The sequence below is a fragment of the Mastigoproctus giganteus genome, chromosome 11 (genome assembly GCF_048544385.1).
Source record: "Mastigoproctus giganteus isolate SK-2022 chromosome 11, ASM4854438v1, whole genome shotgun sequence".
In the NCBI taxonomy this organism is placed as follows: domain Eukaryota; kingdom Metazoa; phylum Arthropoda; class Arachnida; order Uropygi; family Thelyphonidae; genus Mastigoproctus; species Mastigoproctus giganteus.
This window is the reverse complement of record NC_143585.1, coordinates 23,757,647-23,773,954: the sequence shown is the minus strand read 5'-3', so window position 1 is coordinate 23,773,954 and position 16,308 is coordinate 23,757,647. Positions and strand designations below refer to the sequence as shown.

Below are 16,308 nucleotides of genomic sequence, written 5' to 3'. Positions count from 1 at the left end.
CCCCTATAAGAATTATAGCAAATAAAGCTTTTAAAAGGTTAGGTTAGTTAGTTACATGTAGTTAAAAGGATTATAACAGATGTCCACGATACTGAATTTTTAATTACAATTGACCAAATTACTTTTATTCCTGATCTTTAACACTTCACACATCTAATTCTCTTTTCAGCCAAATATTTAAATCTTTAAAATGGGATGTGTTGAAGGAAATAATCATAGTGTAGAAACTACTAAGCTTTTTATATCATCTAAGGGATTGTTCAAAAGTTTGGACCTAAACAGACGTCATTAAACTGATGACACTTGTGGCAGAGAAGGAAAATGGAAAAGATGATTTTAAATTATTAGGGGACACAGAAGCTTCAGTGGGTATAAACTACTCTGCAGTCAAGTTACTAAGAGAGTTAGGCATGCTAAGGCAGATTATAAAAAGTCTGGCTATGAATGCAAATAAGATTAGCAAGTAATTCTCTACCATGTTAACACTAGAAGGAAAGGAATGAACCACATTGGTCCACTGAATATAAATGGCATAACCACTGATCATATGCAAATTGAATACGGTAGAACGTCGATTATCTGAACCAACCGCCCCCACCCCAAAAATTACAGTATCTACTTTTAGTGCACTGGTTGTTATGCTGAAATATTACTTCTGCCACTTAATGCATTTATTTCTGATTATTTATTAAAAGATATACGGAGTGTAGCATAGAAGTAGTTCTATAATTTGTCATTATAGGAGTTAAAAAGCTTTGTCTTTTCTGAAAATGGTGGAGGAAGAAAGTTTTTCCAGGGATGACATTTACAAAATGCAGATGAAACTGGTCTTAATTGGAAGTAATTCCCACTTGCATCGTGACAAGTGGCTGCTCCTGTTTTCAAAGCTAACAAACAGCATGTTACAGTTATGGTGTGTGCAAGTGGTCAGCATGTTTTACCATTGTTGGTGGATTGGACAATGAAAGAATTCAAGATGCTTTAAAGATGTATAACTTGCCTACCAGTTTGATGCAAAGCACAAGAAAAATTCTTGGTTGAATTCTAACATTTTTTTGGATTGGTTTAGCTAAGATTTTATTCCAAGTGTGAAGAGGCATCGAGAAAATGAGGGTAAAGCTGGTTGCTTATTATCAATAATGAGCCATCCCATCCTCTTGAAAAACTGAATTTAATTGACAAGAACTTCATTGTCTGGTTTTTATTGCCAAGTGTTACAGCCCTGCTGCAACCAATGGATCAAGGTGTTATAGAAAAACTGAAAAATATGTACGAAAACAAGTCTTGCATCGCTTGCTGCTACCAGAGGGAGATGAAGAAAGAGTGGTGGTTGAGTTTTCAAAACTCAACAATTTATTAAGAATTGTTGCTACATATTAGCAGATGCCCGGAACATGTTGTTGGAGGGAAATCTGAAAAGGGCGTGGCATAAACTTTGGGGTGCTGCCAAAGAGATGGTCATACATGTGTAAGATTTCAGTGAAGATGTGGGTGAGATTGTACCTTTATTTTAAGGGATTCCCAGGTTTTTCAGAGTGTGGGCAAGATGATGCAGAGGCATGGTTAAACAATGATGCTGATGGTCCTAGTTATCATATTTTTACTTACAGAAATTGTTGCATTAGTCTAGGATGAAGAACCTGCTGACTCTAACCAAGGTGATTTTGATGACAAAGTGGAGGCAGTGGCCACTTGTGTGGAGGCCTTCACTATGCTAGAAACTGCAATGGCATGGTGTGGGCAACAGTCTGGATGCAGTTCTACAAAGACACTACTATTAGAGGGGAAGATGCCACGAAAAAAAAAAAAATTTTGCATGGTTTGAAGAAAGAAAAATTCAAGATCATATATTTTAAAAAATTAAACCTTTCCAAGATTCTTTATACTCTTATTTATTTGTGTGTAACTACTTGTGTTTTTTTTTTTTTTTTTTATTTGTGTTTATGTAAAAAAAAAAAAAAAAAAAAGTGATTTATAGTTGAAACTGAAAACAGTTAGGTAAGTTCAAAATAAATATAATATACATTGTTTCTTCAAAATGTTTTGGTTATTATTTACAAACCATTTCCTAAATCAATTATTTTTTTTATTATACTTCATATTTCAAAATACATTAGTAATAACCATATGTACAATAATTTAATTTAATTGTAGGCCTAATTATACTTTGTAGTATAAACTGGATATTTTCATGTATGTTTAATTATTCGAACTGTTTGATTAAAACCACCTTGGTCCCAATTAGTTCGGATAATCGAAGTTCTGTTGTAAATATTTTTTGTATCTAAATTTACAAATTATTATTATTTTTTTTTTTGATAACTAGTTCTAACTGGAAACTAAATGACTATGAAAACTTGAGAGGAAAGCAGCATAAGAGAATTTTTGGAGGTAAAAGGAACCTGGAGTTGAAATGTATCCAAAAAAGATAATTAGCATTGGTAATGGCATAGCATCAGCCAAAAAAACTTCCCATTTCTCCTATCCACTTGCTCCAAAAGTTTGTCCAGTTCATCCTTGAATTTATTTAAGCTATCAACTTCCAAAACGACTGGTGGAAGTTTGATTCCAGCAATCAACCACTTGTTGGCTAAAGGCAAATTTCCGAACATCTATTCTACCAACTGTCTTTCGTCAATTTTAATTTATGCCCTCTCAGGTTTGTAATCTGAGCAAAAGGAAGAGTCCCATCAGCATTGTGCCTGCTCAAACCGTTCAAGGCTTTATACCATAGAAACATACCAACTGTGTGTGGTACTACACTTAGGGTGGTAGAAAATGAAAAGATCTGGGAGTAATTGTGCAGTCACATATGAAGTTTTCTCAGTAATGCAGATAGGCTGCCAGAGCAAGTCATGGGGTATTGTCAATGACATAAGAATTTTGCTAGTAGGGAAAAGGTGATTATCCCTTTGTATAAGGCAATAATAGTCAGGCCAGGTCTTGAGTACTACATACATATCTAGAGGCCTCATTATAGGAAGGATGTAGAGTTGCTTGAGCGTGTACAGAGAAGGGGAGTGAAGGGGTCCTCTTACCAAGAGAGGCTTAAGTTCTGCAAATTGCAGTGGCTGGAGATTAGGCACCTGTGAGATGATCGGATTGAAGTGTATAAGGCCTTGAATGGGTTGAGCGTGCAGAATTTGATGGGATTCTTCCACTTGCTCAGTGGAAGATTCTTCCACTTGCTCAGATTACGAATCTGAGGGAACATATATTCAAATTGAGGAAAGACAATTGTAGAATAATGTGCAGAAATTTGCCTTTAGCCAGTGGGTGGTTAATTGCTGGAGCAAACTTCCATCTCTCATTGTGGAAGTTGATAGCTTAAATAAATTCAAGGAGCTGGACAAACTTTTAGAGGGAATGGATATGTGAATTTTTTTTTTTTTTTTTTTTTTTTTCTGATGCTGCATAAGCTTGCTTTCTTGCATTACATGCCTCCATTACTACCGCTACTACTACACCTCAGTCAGATCACCTCGCAGATGCCTAGTCTCCAGATTCTGCAGTTTGTAGGACTTAATCTTTTTTTTTTTTGGTAGGAGCAACCCTTCGTTCTTCTCACCAGTCATGTTTCCCTTCTCTGTACTTGTTCCCTAAAATGAGACCTCCAGACCTGTATGAAAGGCGTGGCCTGATCATTGCCTTGTACAAAGGAATAATCACCTTCTTTTCCCTGCTAGCAAAATTCCTGTATATCATTGACAAAACCCCATGAGCTGCTCTAGCAGCCTATCTGCGCTGCTCAGAAAACTTTACATCTGACTGCGCAATTACCCTCATATCTTTTTTCATTCTCCACCACCCCGGGTGTATTACCACACAGTTGGTATGTTACTTAAGGGTTAGTGCTACCCATATGCAGTACTTTGCATTTGTCAATGTTAAACTTCAGTTGCCACTTCTCGGCCCATCTGCTCAACTTTTCTAGATCCTGTTGCAGAGCTTACTGTCATTAACAACCTTTCCAACCTTCATGTCTTCTCCAAACTTGGACATTTAAGCATAATACCTTCATCAATATCATTTAATAACTATAGAAAACAATGGGCCCAACACCAGACCCTGGGGGGGCTCCTCTAATAACATTAGTCCATGAAAAGCATTCTGTTGATTACCACTCTCTCACCATGTCTTCTCCAAACTTGGACGTTAAGCATGATATACCTTCATCAATATCATTGACAAATATAGAAAACAATGGGCCCAACACCAGACCCTGGGGAACTCTCTAATAACATTAGTCCACTAAGAGCAGTGTCCGTTGATGACCACTCTCTCACCATCCCTTTATCCATAGCAGCAGCTTGCCCTTAGTGCCATACTTCTCCAATTTTTAGTCTTTCATGTGCAACACTATCAAAAGCTGTCGTGAAATCCAAGTAAAGTTGAACTTGGTAAAAATGAGATCATGGCTGTAACAAGAAAAAGACCATAATGATTTTAACTTATGCATATTTCCACACAATCGCTCACTGTTATAAAGAGCGTACTACAGGGATATACCATACAAATTTTGTGTTGTTACAATCATACTATCATGTTGCTCTGTTATGCATTGTTGCAAATTACACATGCAGCACTACAAGATCTTGCAAGAAGCCACAGTATCCATGCATAATACACTATCAAAACTATAACTTTGCTCAAAGAGCAAGAGCATATTCCATTTCACAATGAGGAAACAGAGATACTGTCAGAGATGAAATATGTCAAGATCTACGACGACAAAGAAGAGCTCATACTAGATTGTATGAATCTGACTTGAACATTCACAAATTGATTGAAATATGTAAGACAATGTGACAAGACATTTGATCTTGATGAAACATACGGTAATGATCTGCATAGCCTTGTAACGCGACTGAGAGAAGATCCCTTTTGAAATTTTCGCAATCATCCAAACAATGAGATGATCTAAATCACACCATGCTCAACCGACTCGGCGCAATTTCAAAGAAATGCAAAAACTTGATGACTAACGAGGACATCTGCAACTTAATGAGAATGGCCAATGACAAGCAAAAGATTCTACTCATACATGTAATTTGGAGTCTTATTTCCCAATTGTGAACTGATTCAAATATTCTTGACCAGCCCAGCAGGTTACAGAAAAACATTTATGATTTGCCTCTTGATGGAAATATACGACCCCTTCAGTAATACAGATGGGTACTGTAATGCCTACATTAAATGTGCTTCAACTGTTAAGGCTGAAGCACATGTAATGATCGTGGATGTGCTTGGAGCTGGCATAAATCAGTTCTGAGCACATCCAGGGTAATATCCTCTCCAGACTCCAGTTTTCTTTGTTATGAAATGGAAATTACATCAAATGACGTCATTTCCGCATCACAAAATCATGACAAACTGATTTTGCTACTGTCCAAAATTTAGTAGGTGCCACGAAAGATGTTTACACATCAAAATCTCAATTCTTGGAATAAACAAAAATGAAAAGGGTAACTTAGCTTTTATGACCATTGGATTAGTGGCCGGTTTATGGTTGGTTGAGTGGTAGGATAAAGGTGATTTTTTAATACTCTCTCTGCTCCTTCAAGATTTGGTACTGGTCCCACTACTCTTTTCAGTATTTATTAATGATATCGATGAAGGCTGTTAATAAAGGTTGATAAGAATATATAGAGGTAGAATACACTATTAATAATAATAGAGTATTTTACCTCCAAAAGACCTAGAAAAATTAGGCAGGTAGACTAAGTGAAAATTGAGTTTACCATTGATAAATACAAGATAATGGGTATGAGCAGCAGTAATCCATAGCTGAATGGTCAAGCACAGTAGTACTCTAACATACATGCTTGGAGGAGGGAGGTACCCTGGTTCAAGCTCATATGACTGCTAAATATAGTTTTAATGATTATATTCATTGACTAATTGTAAACTTTTCTGACCTAGTGGTGCTAGAGTATAAGCAGATTTACTTAATAACATAACCAATTGGGTGCTACCACATGTGACTAAAATCAAGAGCTATAAGAAAGTTTTTAAACATTAATTTGTGGAAATTTCATATGGCTGAAAGACAACAGTTAACACAATCTAGGTCTGCAACATAGAAGAGTCATTCCTTAATGGAAGATAGTGCAGAATGTGATCTGCTGTCTTCCATTGCCTCAAAGCAGCACATTGCAGCCATAAATTTTATTTCAGCATCCTCCATGACAGTATAGTGGTTTTACTGCTTGTTACTCATTTGGAAAACTCTTGGTTTGATTCTTGTCTGCTGTTAGAGCAGTTTCTGAAAAATTCTTCACTCAAGACTGCAGTTAATTGACCTCAGGCATTTGTAGTAAGGTTCTCTCCTCATTAGTTAGTCTGGGTTTTTCAGCCTGCACATCATGCAAGTAGGCATGTGAATGCACAGTTTCATCTGCATGTTCTGTTCTCATACTTCTGCATACAGAATACACAGTGACACAATCTAGCCTAAAAATTAAAAAAGACCGATGCACCTAAAAACCAACCCAGCCCTGGCAAAAACTTTTCAGATGGAGTGGACCCCACAATTTATGATTGTTTTTTCCAGCTCTAAAGCCACCACTTATCAAATTATTAATATTCTGAAGGATAGAATTTTCCATATCCAATGGTGCAACTACATGGTCAGGCCTCTAACAAAAGTAAAATTCCCTACGCTGGGAAAGCATACTGATAATAAGTTCTGGGTGGGGTTTTATTGCCCATGCTCACAAAGCAGATCTTGCCAAATAACCTCCGCCTGCGACCCCCTTCCATAAATCCACTGTGCTCTACCCCACCATGCTACAGTCGCCAGTCTTATGTCACCCACAGAATACATCACTAGTGCTTTTTAAAAAGCATGGAGAATTGGTGATCATCTGGGTTCCATAGTTTCTCAAGCAGTGATACTGAGTCCATGGTGATAACCATGCTTTTATAACAGCTCTTCTAAACAGATCCTTAAACCTTTGAACAGGTGGTACAGCCTACATCTAAACTGGGATACCTCAGAGTGGAATCTTATCTGCCTTATCTTTGATTACTATAGCACTTTGTGTTCTGTCCAACACAACATTGTATTTCCTAATTATATCAAGATCATCACATGCATTTTAAACCTAATCAAGATATTGGCCTCACCTCAAGAAACAGAATTCTAAACAAAATATATCCTATCTATAGCAATATGGGCTCAGACTAAATCCAAATAAATCAGAAGCTGTGGTGTATTTGCTGAAGAAAAAATCTGTTACCTATTCAGTCCTCCAGGTCTATTTTGCAGCTGGTATCATTAGCATTAGTAGAGGCATATGATGCAAGAAAGCAAGCTTATTCAGCATCAGCCAAAAAAAAAAAAAAAGCACAACCACTACTCCCATTTCACCCCTCCGTTCGTTCGAAATACCTGTCCAGCTGAGCCTTAAATTTGTTTAGGCTATCAACTTCAACAACAAGTGATGGAAGTCTATTCCACAAACCAACTGCCCGCTGGCTAAAGGCAAATTTCCGCACATCTATCCGACATCCGTCCTTCCTCAATTTGAATTTATGCCCTCTCAGGTGATTATTCTGAGCAACAGGAAGAATCCCATCGGCATTGAGCATGCCCAAGCCATTCAAAGCCTTATACACCTCTATCAGATCACCTCGACGATGCCTAGTCTGCAAACTCTGTAATTTGCAAAACTTAAGCCTTTCTTCGTAAGAGCAACCCTTTATTCCATTCACTAATCTTGTTGCCCTTCTCTATACTCGTTCAAGCAGCTCTACATCCTTCTTGAAATGAGGTCTCCAGACCTGTATACAGTACTCAAGGTGTGGCCTGACCAATGCCTTATACAAGGGAATAATCGCATCCCTATCCCTGCTAGAAAAATTCCTGTATATCATTGACAAGACACCATGAGCTACTCTTGCAGCTCGTCTGCACTGCTCAGAGAACTTCATATCTGCCTGAACAATTACCCCCAGGTCCTTTTCATTCTCTACCACTGTCAGCGTAGTACCACAAAGTTGATACGTTGATCTGGGGTTACTGTTTCCCATATGTAGTACTTTACATTTGTCAATGTTAAACTTCATTTGCCACCTCTCAGCCCATCTGCTCAACCTTTCCAGATCCTGTTGCAGCAGCATAGCATCAGTAGTGTCCTTAACAACCCTGCCAACCTTTGTATCGTCTGCAAACTTGGACATTAAGCTTGATATATCATCATCTATATCATTTATAAATACAGAAAACAACAATGGACCCAACACTGAACCCTGAGGAACTCCACTAATAACTAGTGCACGTTGAGCAGTGATTGGTAATCCATTGATTACCACTCTCTCTTCTGCCACTCAACCATCCCTTTATCCATAGCAGCAATTTGCCTCCAATGCCACACTGCTCCAATTTTTGCAGCAGTCTTCCATGCGCAACAGTATCAAAAGCCTTTCTAAGATCCAAATATATAATATCAAAGTTATTCCCTGCATCCAGTTCTTTTGTGACTACATCATAGTATCCAATCAAATTGGTCAGTCAAGACCTGCCCTTAACAAAACCATGCTGTGTCTGAGCTATAACTGAATTCTTGTCCAGATGATCCTGCAGTGCTTCTTTAACCAGTGCCTCCATTAATTTTCCTGGAACCGAAGTTAAACTAACAGGTCTATAATTACTTGTGTCAGCCTTTGATCCTCTTTTGTGAATTGGGGTTACATTTGCACATCTCCAGTCTATGGGTACCTCCCCTGAGTCCAAAGAAGCTCTCATAATTATGGCTATGGGTTTGCTTACTTCCTTTGCTGCCTCCTTTAATATAACTGGATAGATCCCATCCACCCCGGGTGCCTTTTTTATATTTATCCTCAACAATTTCTCCTCCACTTTCCTCTCAGTTATTAGAAAATCCTCTAGCTCACTGCCAATGTTTACTTCACCTACAACATTCCCCTTCCTGAATAACTCCTCATGTGTGAATGTAGATGCAAAATACTTGTTTAGATTGTTAGCCACCTGAGCAGGATCCTCAACTGTTGAACCATCAACATCCAGTGGACCAATCTGATTCATCCCTTTCTTTCTTGAGTTTAAATAGGTAAAGAACTCTTTTCTGTTGTTCTTTGCATCCTTTGCCAAGGATTTCTCATAATCTGCCTTTGCCTGCCTAATCTCCTTTGTGACTTGGTTACAGACCAACTTATATCTATCATAGGCTTCCATGTCACCCATTAATTTGTATGTATCCCATGCATTTTTCTTCTCTGCCATATGTCTCATTAGTTCATCTGACAACCATTTTGGCCTGAACCTTGAACAATATTTCTTGGTTGGTATGTAAAGCCTAGTAGATTCCAAGATTAGTTCCTTGAATGCTTCCCATTTTGAATTTGCTGTTGGTAACATCATCAGTTGGTCCCACTGTATAGAATTTAAATACTGTCTCAGCCCGTCATAGTCGCCTTTACGAAAGCAAAAACCCTTCCCTTTACCTCTGATGGTAGTTACCTCCTTGAGTAAATCCCACTTCAGCACACTGTGATCACTGCCACCTAGTGGTTCATTTATCTGCGGATTCTTAATGCATGAAGAATCACTACTAATAATCAGATCAAGAGTATTACTCCCTCTTGTTGCCTCCCGAACATGCTGGTGTAGAATACAATCATCCAATAAATCCACAAAAGCCTTGCTAGTGTGTGAGTGACCAACCCACAAATTCCAGTCAATATCTGGGAAATTAAAATCCCCCATTATAAAGACTCTCTGATTTACTGGCCCACTCTATTTCCCTGTACAGTATCTTATTATACTCATCAGGGTCATTAGGCCTATAGCACACTCCTACTCTCAATTTTGATTTACCCATGCTTATGTCACACCAAACTGACTCGACACTGCCCTGTCCATCGATGTCGACTGGCTTCACTTCCTTCGATTTTGTTTTTTAACTAATAGCATAACCCCTTCCTCCCTTCCTATCCTTTCTGTAGTCATTGTACTCCCCAAATTCCAGTTCTGCATTCCTTATATCTGTGTGACACCATGTCTCTGATATCCCAACAATATCTGCGTTTGATGTTTTGAGCAAAACCTCAAAGTCATTAAATTTATTTACTAAACTCCTAGCATTGGTGTACACGCAAGTATACATGCACCTGTTTCTATTCTTAGCTACCCTAACACAACCCATGTGTTTACTTGTACCGCAATGACTTCCAGCAGTCTCTGAAATATCCTGCATATTGTTTTTCAGGCTTCTGCTCATTCCAATAGAAGCAGTGCAAGAATCTCTTTCACCTCTGCCAGTGGCTACTGTTAATCTATTTGTCTTTGTGTATCCCATCCCTAAACTAGTATCAAGGCACCTTGATACTAGTTGTAAAACACAGGCGGGTGTAGTTTTTGGCCTACAGTAGCAGAGTAGCCTTTTCAACAAGGCTACTCTTCTAAGCTTTGCTAGGTGAGCAAACAGCATTTCAATTATCAGAAAGCAGGTTAACTATTACGGGGTACATCAAACCATTCTTTACCCTCTACTTATGTTGCTAAGGTACAGGCATTAGCAGCTCCCACCAACGTTAAACACAGTATTAATAATAGAGTGGTGGCTGCTAGAAGGGATCATAAGCCCAGGCTTCCACAAACCCTCAGAACCACAGATCTGGCCCAGGCCATTTATATGCCAAAGTTTTTTTTTTTTTTTTTTGTACTTGTTTTTGATTGTGGGCTGTGCACACCTTGTTGAAACTCTTTTTCATATTATTTCTTCACCAGCATTCTGTTCATGAGGATTGCCCCGGTGAGCTACTCACAACCAACTTTACTTCATTTATCCCAATGTTTATACTGCCACATCAGATACTGATCAGTGTTCAAATTCTTGGTACTGATTTGTAGTAGTAGTGGCATGTGATGCAAGAAAGCAAGTGTATAAGCTTATGCAGCATCAGCAAAAAAAAAAAAAATCACACCATTCCCTCCAAATGCCTGTCCAGTTCCTCCTTAAATTTATTTAACCTGTCAACTTCCACAACGACAGATGGAAGTTTATTCCAGCAATTAACCACCCGCTGACTAAAGGCAAATTTGCGCACATCTATTCCACATCTGTCTTTTCTTAATTTGAATTTATGCCCCCTTAGGTTCGTAATCTGAACAAGTGGAAGGATCCCATCAGAATTCAGCGTGCTCAATTGTTAGAGTATGCGATTGACAGGGACTACTGGAAGAGAATAAACAGATCAGGTATGGGTCACCTAACAACCTCAACTACCCCAAAGGTAAAATGTGCCTCCATTGAGTTAGCTGAAACTGATAAAAGCCAAATATGGTGGGTGGCAGAAATGTGAAATTTGTGCCAAATTGCACGCAAGTGTGTAATCACAACCATATCCAGCAACACTATAAGGGTGAGATTTGGGGATCAGCTGGCCAAGGCAATGTTGAGTGCATTCTGGCCAGCCATTACTGGTTCATGAAATAGGCTACCCTAAAATACCAATTCCCTCATCTTACCACAAATGAAATGCTAGGAGCATCAGGAGGCTCCTCTCCTTGATTCATGAAAACAGAATAACATTCACAATAAATAAATAAAAAATAGTTTGTCACTAAATCAAGCATTTTGAGCACCTCTGCTTGCACAATTCTCCAGCCTTACCTCAGGTCGATGTGGTGACTCACAGAAAATAAATATTGCCCTGGTGAGGATTCCTTTTGTGACAAGGGGCTTCAAAAAAAAATCTTAAATTTTTTTTTTTTTTTTTTTTCTCTGAACTGTAGTCCTGTAGGATCAGTACTGTTCTGAAGCCTACCAAAACTTTGTAAATATATCTTATCCATTTAATTCTTTCTTTCTTTTGTGTGCATGTGTGTGTTTTAACCATTGTCCTCTGACTGTGGTGTGCCTTGTATACTGTATTGTACTAGTATCACAGTACTGCATTATCCTTGCCAAGAAAGACTTCAGGTTCTGTAAATTGCACCATCTGGAAACAAGGCACCTGTGAGGAGTTGACTGCAAACTTTAAATTGATTGAGTAAACTAAATGCTGATGGTATGTTTATTCATTGTTGAATGACACATGTGCACACCGGGACATGAATTTAAATTGGAAAATAGTAATAGTCAAAAAGTGCAAGGAAGCCAGAGGCTTTTGCTGCACTGCCCGGAAGGGGGAGTAGATAAGAAAATACAAATTATTTGCTTCCCTCCTTATATAGTTAGCTATTTAGTTGACTTCTGAATTTATTCAAACTGTGATCCTTAACTACTACCTGTGAAGGCAGTCTGTTCCAGCTCTCAATGACCCACTGACTTAAAAGAAAACTTCTTACAATCTAGCCTAAACCTCTTCCTCTGTAACTTGAATTTATGCCCAAGAGTTCTGGAATTCTCTATAACAGTAAAAATTAGGTCTTCATTCATTTTACTAACCCCTCTCAGAGCCTTATAAACCTCAATCAGGTCACCTCTGAGGTGCCTGGTTGCCAAGCTTTATAGCCTACAATTTGGAGTCCTTCCTCATATGGCCCGCTCATCTGCCGATCTCACCATGTGAGTTACCAGTCTTTCGACCCTTTCAAGAAGCTCTGTCTCAAAGGATAGTTTCAGTATAGATTGTATACAAATTTGCTTTCAGCTAGACAGCTAGAGATTGTTAGAACAAACTTCTGTCTGTTATTATGGAACTGGGTAGTTTGAATAATTTTAAAAAAGATTAGACAAATTATTAGCAATTACTGATAAACTCTGCAGCTTATGTGAGGATTTGAGGTCAAACCTACAAAAATACCAGACAATTGCATGCCTAACATTAGAATTAGTAGAGGCATATGATGCAAGAAAGCAAGCTTATACAGCAAAAAAAACCCTTCCCATTTCACCCATCCATTTGGTCCAAATGTTTGCCTAATTCTGCTTTGAATTCATTTAAGCTGCCCACTTCTACAACAACAGATGGAAGTTTGTTCCAGCAATCAACCTCATGCTGGCTAAAGGCAAACTTCGGGACGTCTATTCTACAACTGTCTTTCCTCAATTTGAATTTATGTCCCCTCAGGCAATTAATCTGGGCAAGGGGCAGAATCCCATCAGCATTGAGTTTGCTCAAACCGTTCAAGGCCTTGTACACCTCGATCAGATCACCTCGCAGGTGCCTATTCACCAGACACTGTAATTTGCAAATCTTAAGCCTTTCTTCATAAGAGCAACCCTTTGTTCCATTCACTAATCTTGTTGCTCTTCTCTGCACTCCCTCCATCAGCTCTACATCCTTCTTAAAATGAGGCCTCCAGACCCGTATACAGTACTCAAGATGTGGCCTAACCATTGCCTTAATTCTTTATTTTTTTTTTCTCACCAACAACCCTTCAAAGTATACAGTCAATGCCATGATCCTCTAGGCACTTCCAATTACAACTAGACAGCAGTCTCTTCTCCAGTGGAGCCTTTGGCTATACTCAACCTAGAGTATGATACAAAGGTTAGTAGGGTTGTTAATAATAGTAATGGCAGTATGCTGCTGCAACATGATCTGGAAAAGTTGGGCAAATGGGCTGAGAGGTGGCAACTGAGGTTTAATATTGTCAAATGCAAAGTACTGCATATGGGTAGCAGTAACCCCAGAGTAACATACCAACTGGGTGGTGTTACACTCAGGCTAGTGGAGAATGAAAGAGACCTGGTGTAACTGTGCAGTCAGATATGAAGTTTTCTGAGCAGTGCAGACAAGGCTGCCAGAGTAGGTCATGGATTTTTTTTTTTTTTTTTTTTCCTTCTGGCTGATGCTATATAAGCTTGCTTTCTTGTTTCTTATGCCTCTACTAATGCTAATGCAAGAGTTTTTTTGGCATTGCAGGAATGCATGGTGGGATGAGATGATGAGATGATCAGTGTGGTTTCTGATCCCAGTGTTTCCTCTAGTTGTTAGTGAAATTATTCTTGTAGGAATGAAATCTTTTATTCCATCTAAAAATTTTATATCTTATGTAAACACTGGTGTTTAAATGATGTGTTTCTTCAAGATATGAATGCAGCATGGTGGAATTGACTTGTATCTATATCTCCATCTATGCTTTTTTGCTTACACTAAAGCTTGCAACAATTATAAAGCAGTTATTTATTAGTCCAAACTCTGTTTAGCATTCTGATCTCTTTCCAAAACTATTGGCTGCAATTTCTGTCCATCAATATTCCCACCATCGTTTACAGTCAGGTGGTTACCTCCTGTCATACCCCAATGCACTCTACTCACTACCTCCAATGGTCTTCCATCAGAAAGACTTTAAATGCATCCTGAAATTTTTTTTTTTTTTTTTTTTTTGTCAAAGTTCCAGGTCCTGGTGGCATTCCACTCATTTAAAAATTCCCCCCCCCCTGTTCTGTCACCTTTTTTTCACCTTCTCATTCCACTTGTGCTTTTCCTTCTGCTTGGAAATTTGCTTATATCCAGCCAGTTCTTAAAAAGGATGGCTGATTCCTCCCTTGCAATTAACCTTATTTTACTTATTGCTACTTTTCTCACAGTAATGGAAAAATCCATCAATTGCCAACTATTAAACTGTCTTGAAACCTTTTTTATTTAATGATTGGCAATGTGGATTCCATCAGTGTCAGTGCACTGGCAATATATTTGCTTGTTACTTGTCCTTCTTTGTACAACTTCAATGGAAAAATTTGAAACTCAAGCAGTTGCTTGTGATATTTTCAAGACTTTTGAACATGTTTGCCATAAAGGTTTTCTAAACAAATTTCCATTTTATGAATTGCCAACTTTTGCAGTTCGGTATCCAGTTTTCTCTCTGTGGTTGATAGTAGATGGTTCTCTGTCTTCTAACTTCTAGATGTACCCCAAGGTTCAGTTTTTTTTTTTTTTTTTTTTTTTTTCCTCTTGTATATTGATGACCTTCTTCCACTGATTAGAAATTTAGTCCATAGTTTTGCTGATAATAGTACACCGCATTGCATCCTTCAAGTTTGAGAAACCCTATCCTACACAGACAGCCACACCTTCTCAAATGTTGATCACCTATTCTTTAAATGCGGATCTAGTAATTTTCCGGTTGTATGGAGAAAACTTGGTTAACTTCAATCTTAGAACTCAGTCCTGTCTTTTTTTTTTTTTTTTTTTTTTTTCTCTCTTTTAAAAAAAGTCTACATACTGAAAAAGTCTACTCTTTTTTATCTTCAGTGACTCATTTTATAGACAAGATCACATATCTGTTAGGGATTATCATGATCTTTTAATCTCTTCTGGTATAAGCACCTCACAAAGATTGCATTCTCTGCATCAAAAAAAAAAGTTTGCTTTTTCATTCTTGGTATTTCATTTCTTTTAAATAGCTACTCACTCAGTATAAATCTCGAGTCTGCCCTACCATAGAATATTGTTTTTGCATCTGGAGTGGTGTCCCCAAAACCTCTCAAGCTTCTTGGCTCCATTCAAAAGGGCAGTCGGGTTAATTAATGACCTGTCTCTTACAAAGTCTCTCCACTCTGTCTTATAGCTACCCTGTTTCTGCTGCATGCCTTTTCTATAGATACTTCCATGGACATTGTTCTTGTGAATGTTCATCTTAGAACACATGCTGTAATTCAAGATTGTCAATGTGTATCTTCTCTATTCTCAGCCTTCAATCCATATCATATTAATACTGAAATTCTAATACTTTTCATGTTTGAGATTTTCATATTATATGGAATTTTGGTGAACCACCAAAAAAATTGAACTGTTTCCCTCCTCGTGTAGGTACCTATCCAGTTGACCCTTGATATTCTCCAAGCTTTCTGCCATAGTTACTCACTGGGGTTAACCTTTTCTGGTATTTAATACTTCACTGACCAAAAAACTTTCTACTCCAGTCTCCTCCTCTATAATTTCAATTTATAGCCCTTAGTTCTGGAATCATTTATAACAGTGAAAATTTTGCTTTCATTTTACTATCCTCACTTTTAGCCTTATGGATATTGAAGTCCTCTCTTCTAAGTTGACTAGTTGCCAAACTCTGTAGCCCATACATTTGAAGTATTTTCTCATATAAGTGTCCTTTTGTTTTACAGTGGGATTATTACCTCCCTATCTCTGCAAGAAAATGATTTTGATAAATCATCAATAGGACACCATGGGAAGAGGCCCTCCTTTCTGCCTCTCTATAGTGCATGGATAACTTCATGTTTGCCTGTATTGTAATCCTCCAATCCCTTTCTTCCTCTACCATTTTTAATTCAACCCAACCAAGTAAAGTTGCTATTTTCTGGGTGCAAAACTTTGCATTTTTCATCATTAAAACAGTTACCATTTCTCTGTTCAACCTTAGCATATTGAAGT

The 16,308-nt window shown here is 38.1% G+C and overlaps 1 protein-coding gene across 1 annotated transcript in view; it reads left to right on the top strand.

The window, feature by feature from the left end:
• LOC150077803 (14-3-3 protein zeta-like) overlaps nt 1–16,308 on the top strand; it is a 71,884-nt gene that overhangs the window by 6,993 nt on the left and 48,583 nt on the right. The gene's annotated exons all lie outside the window — the stretch shown is intronic.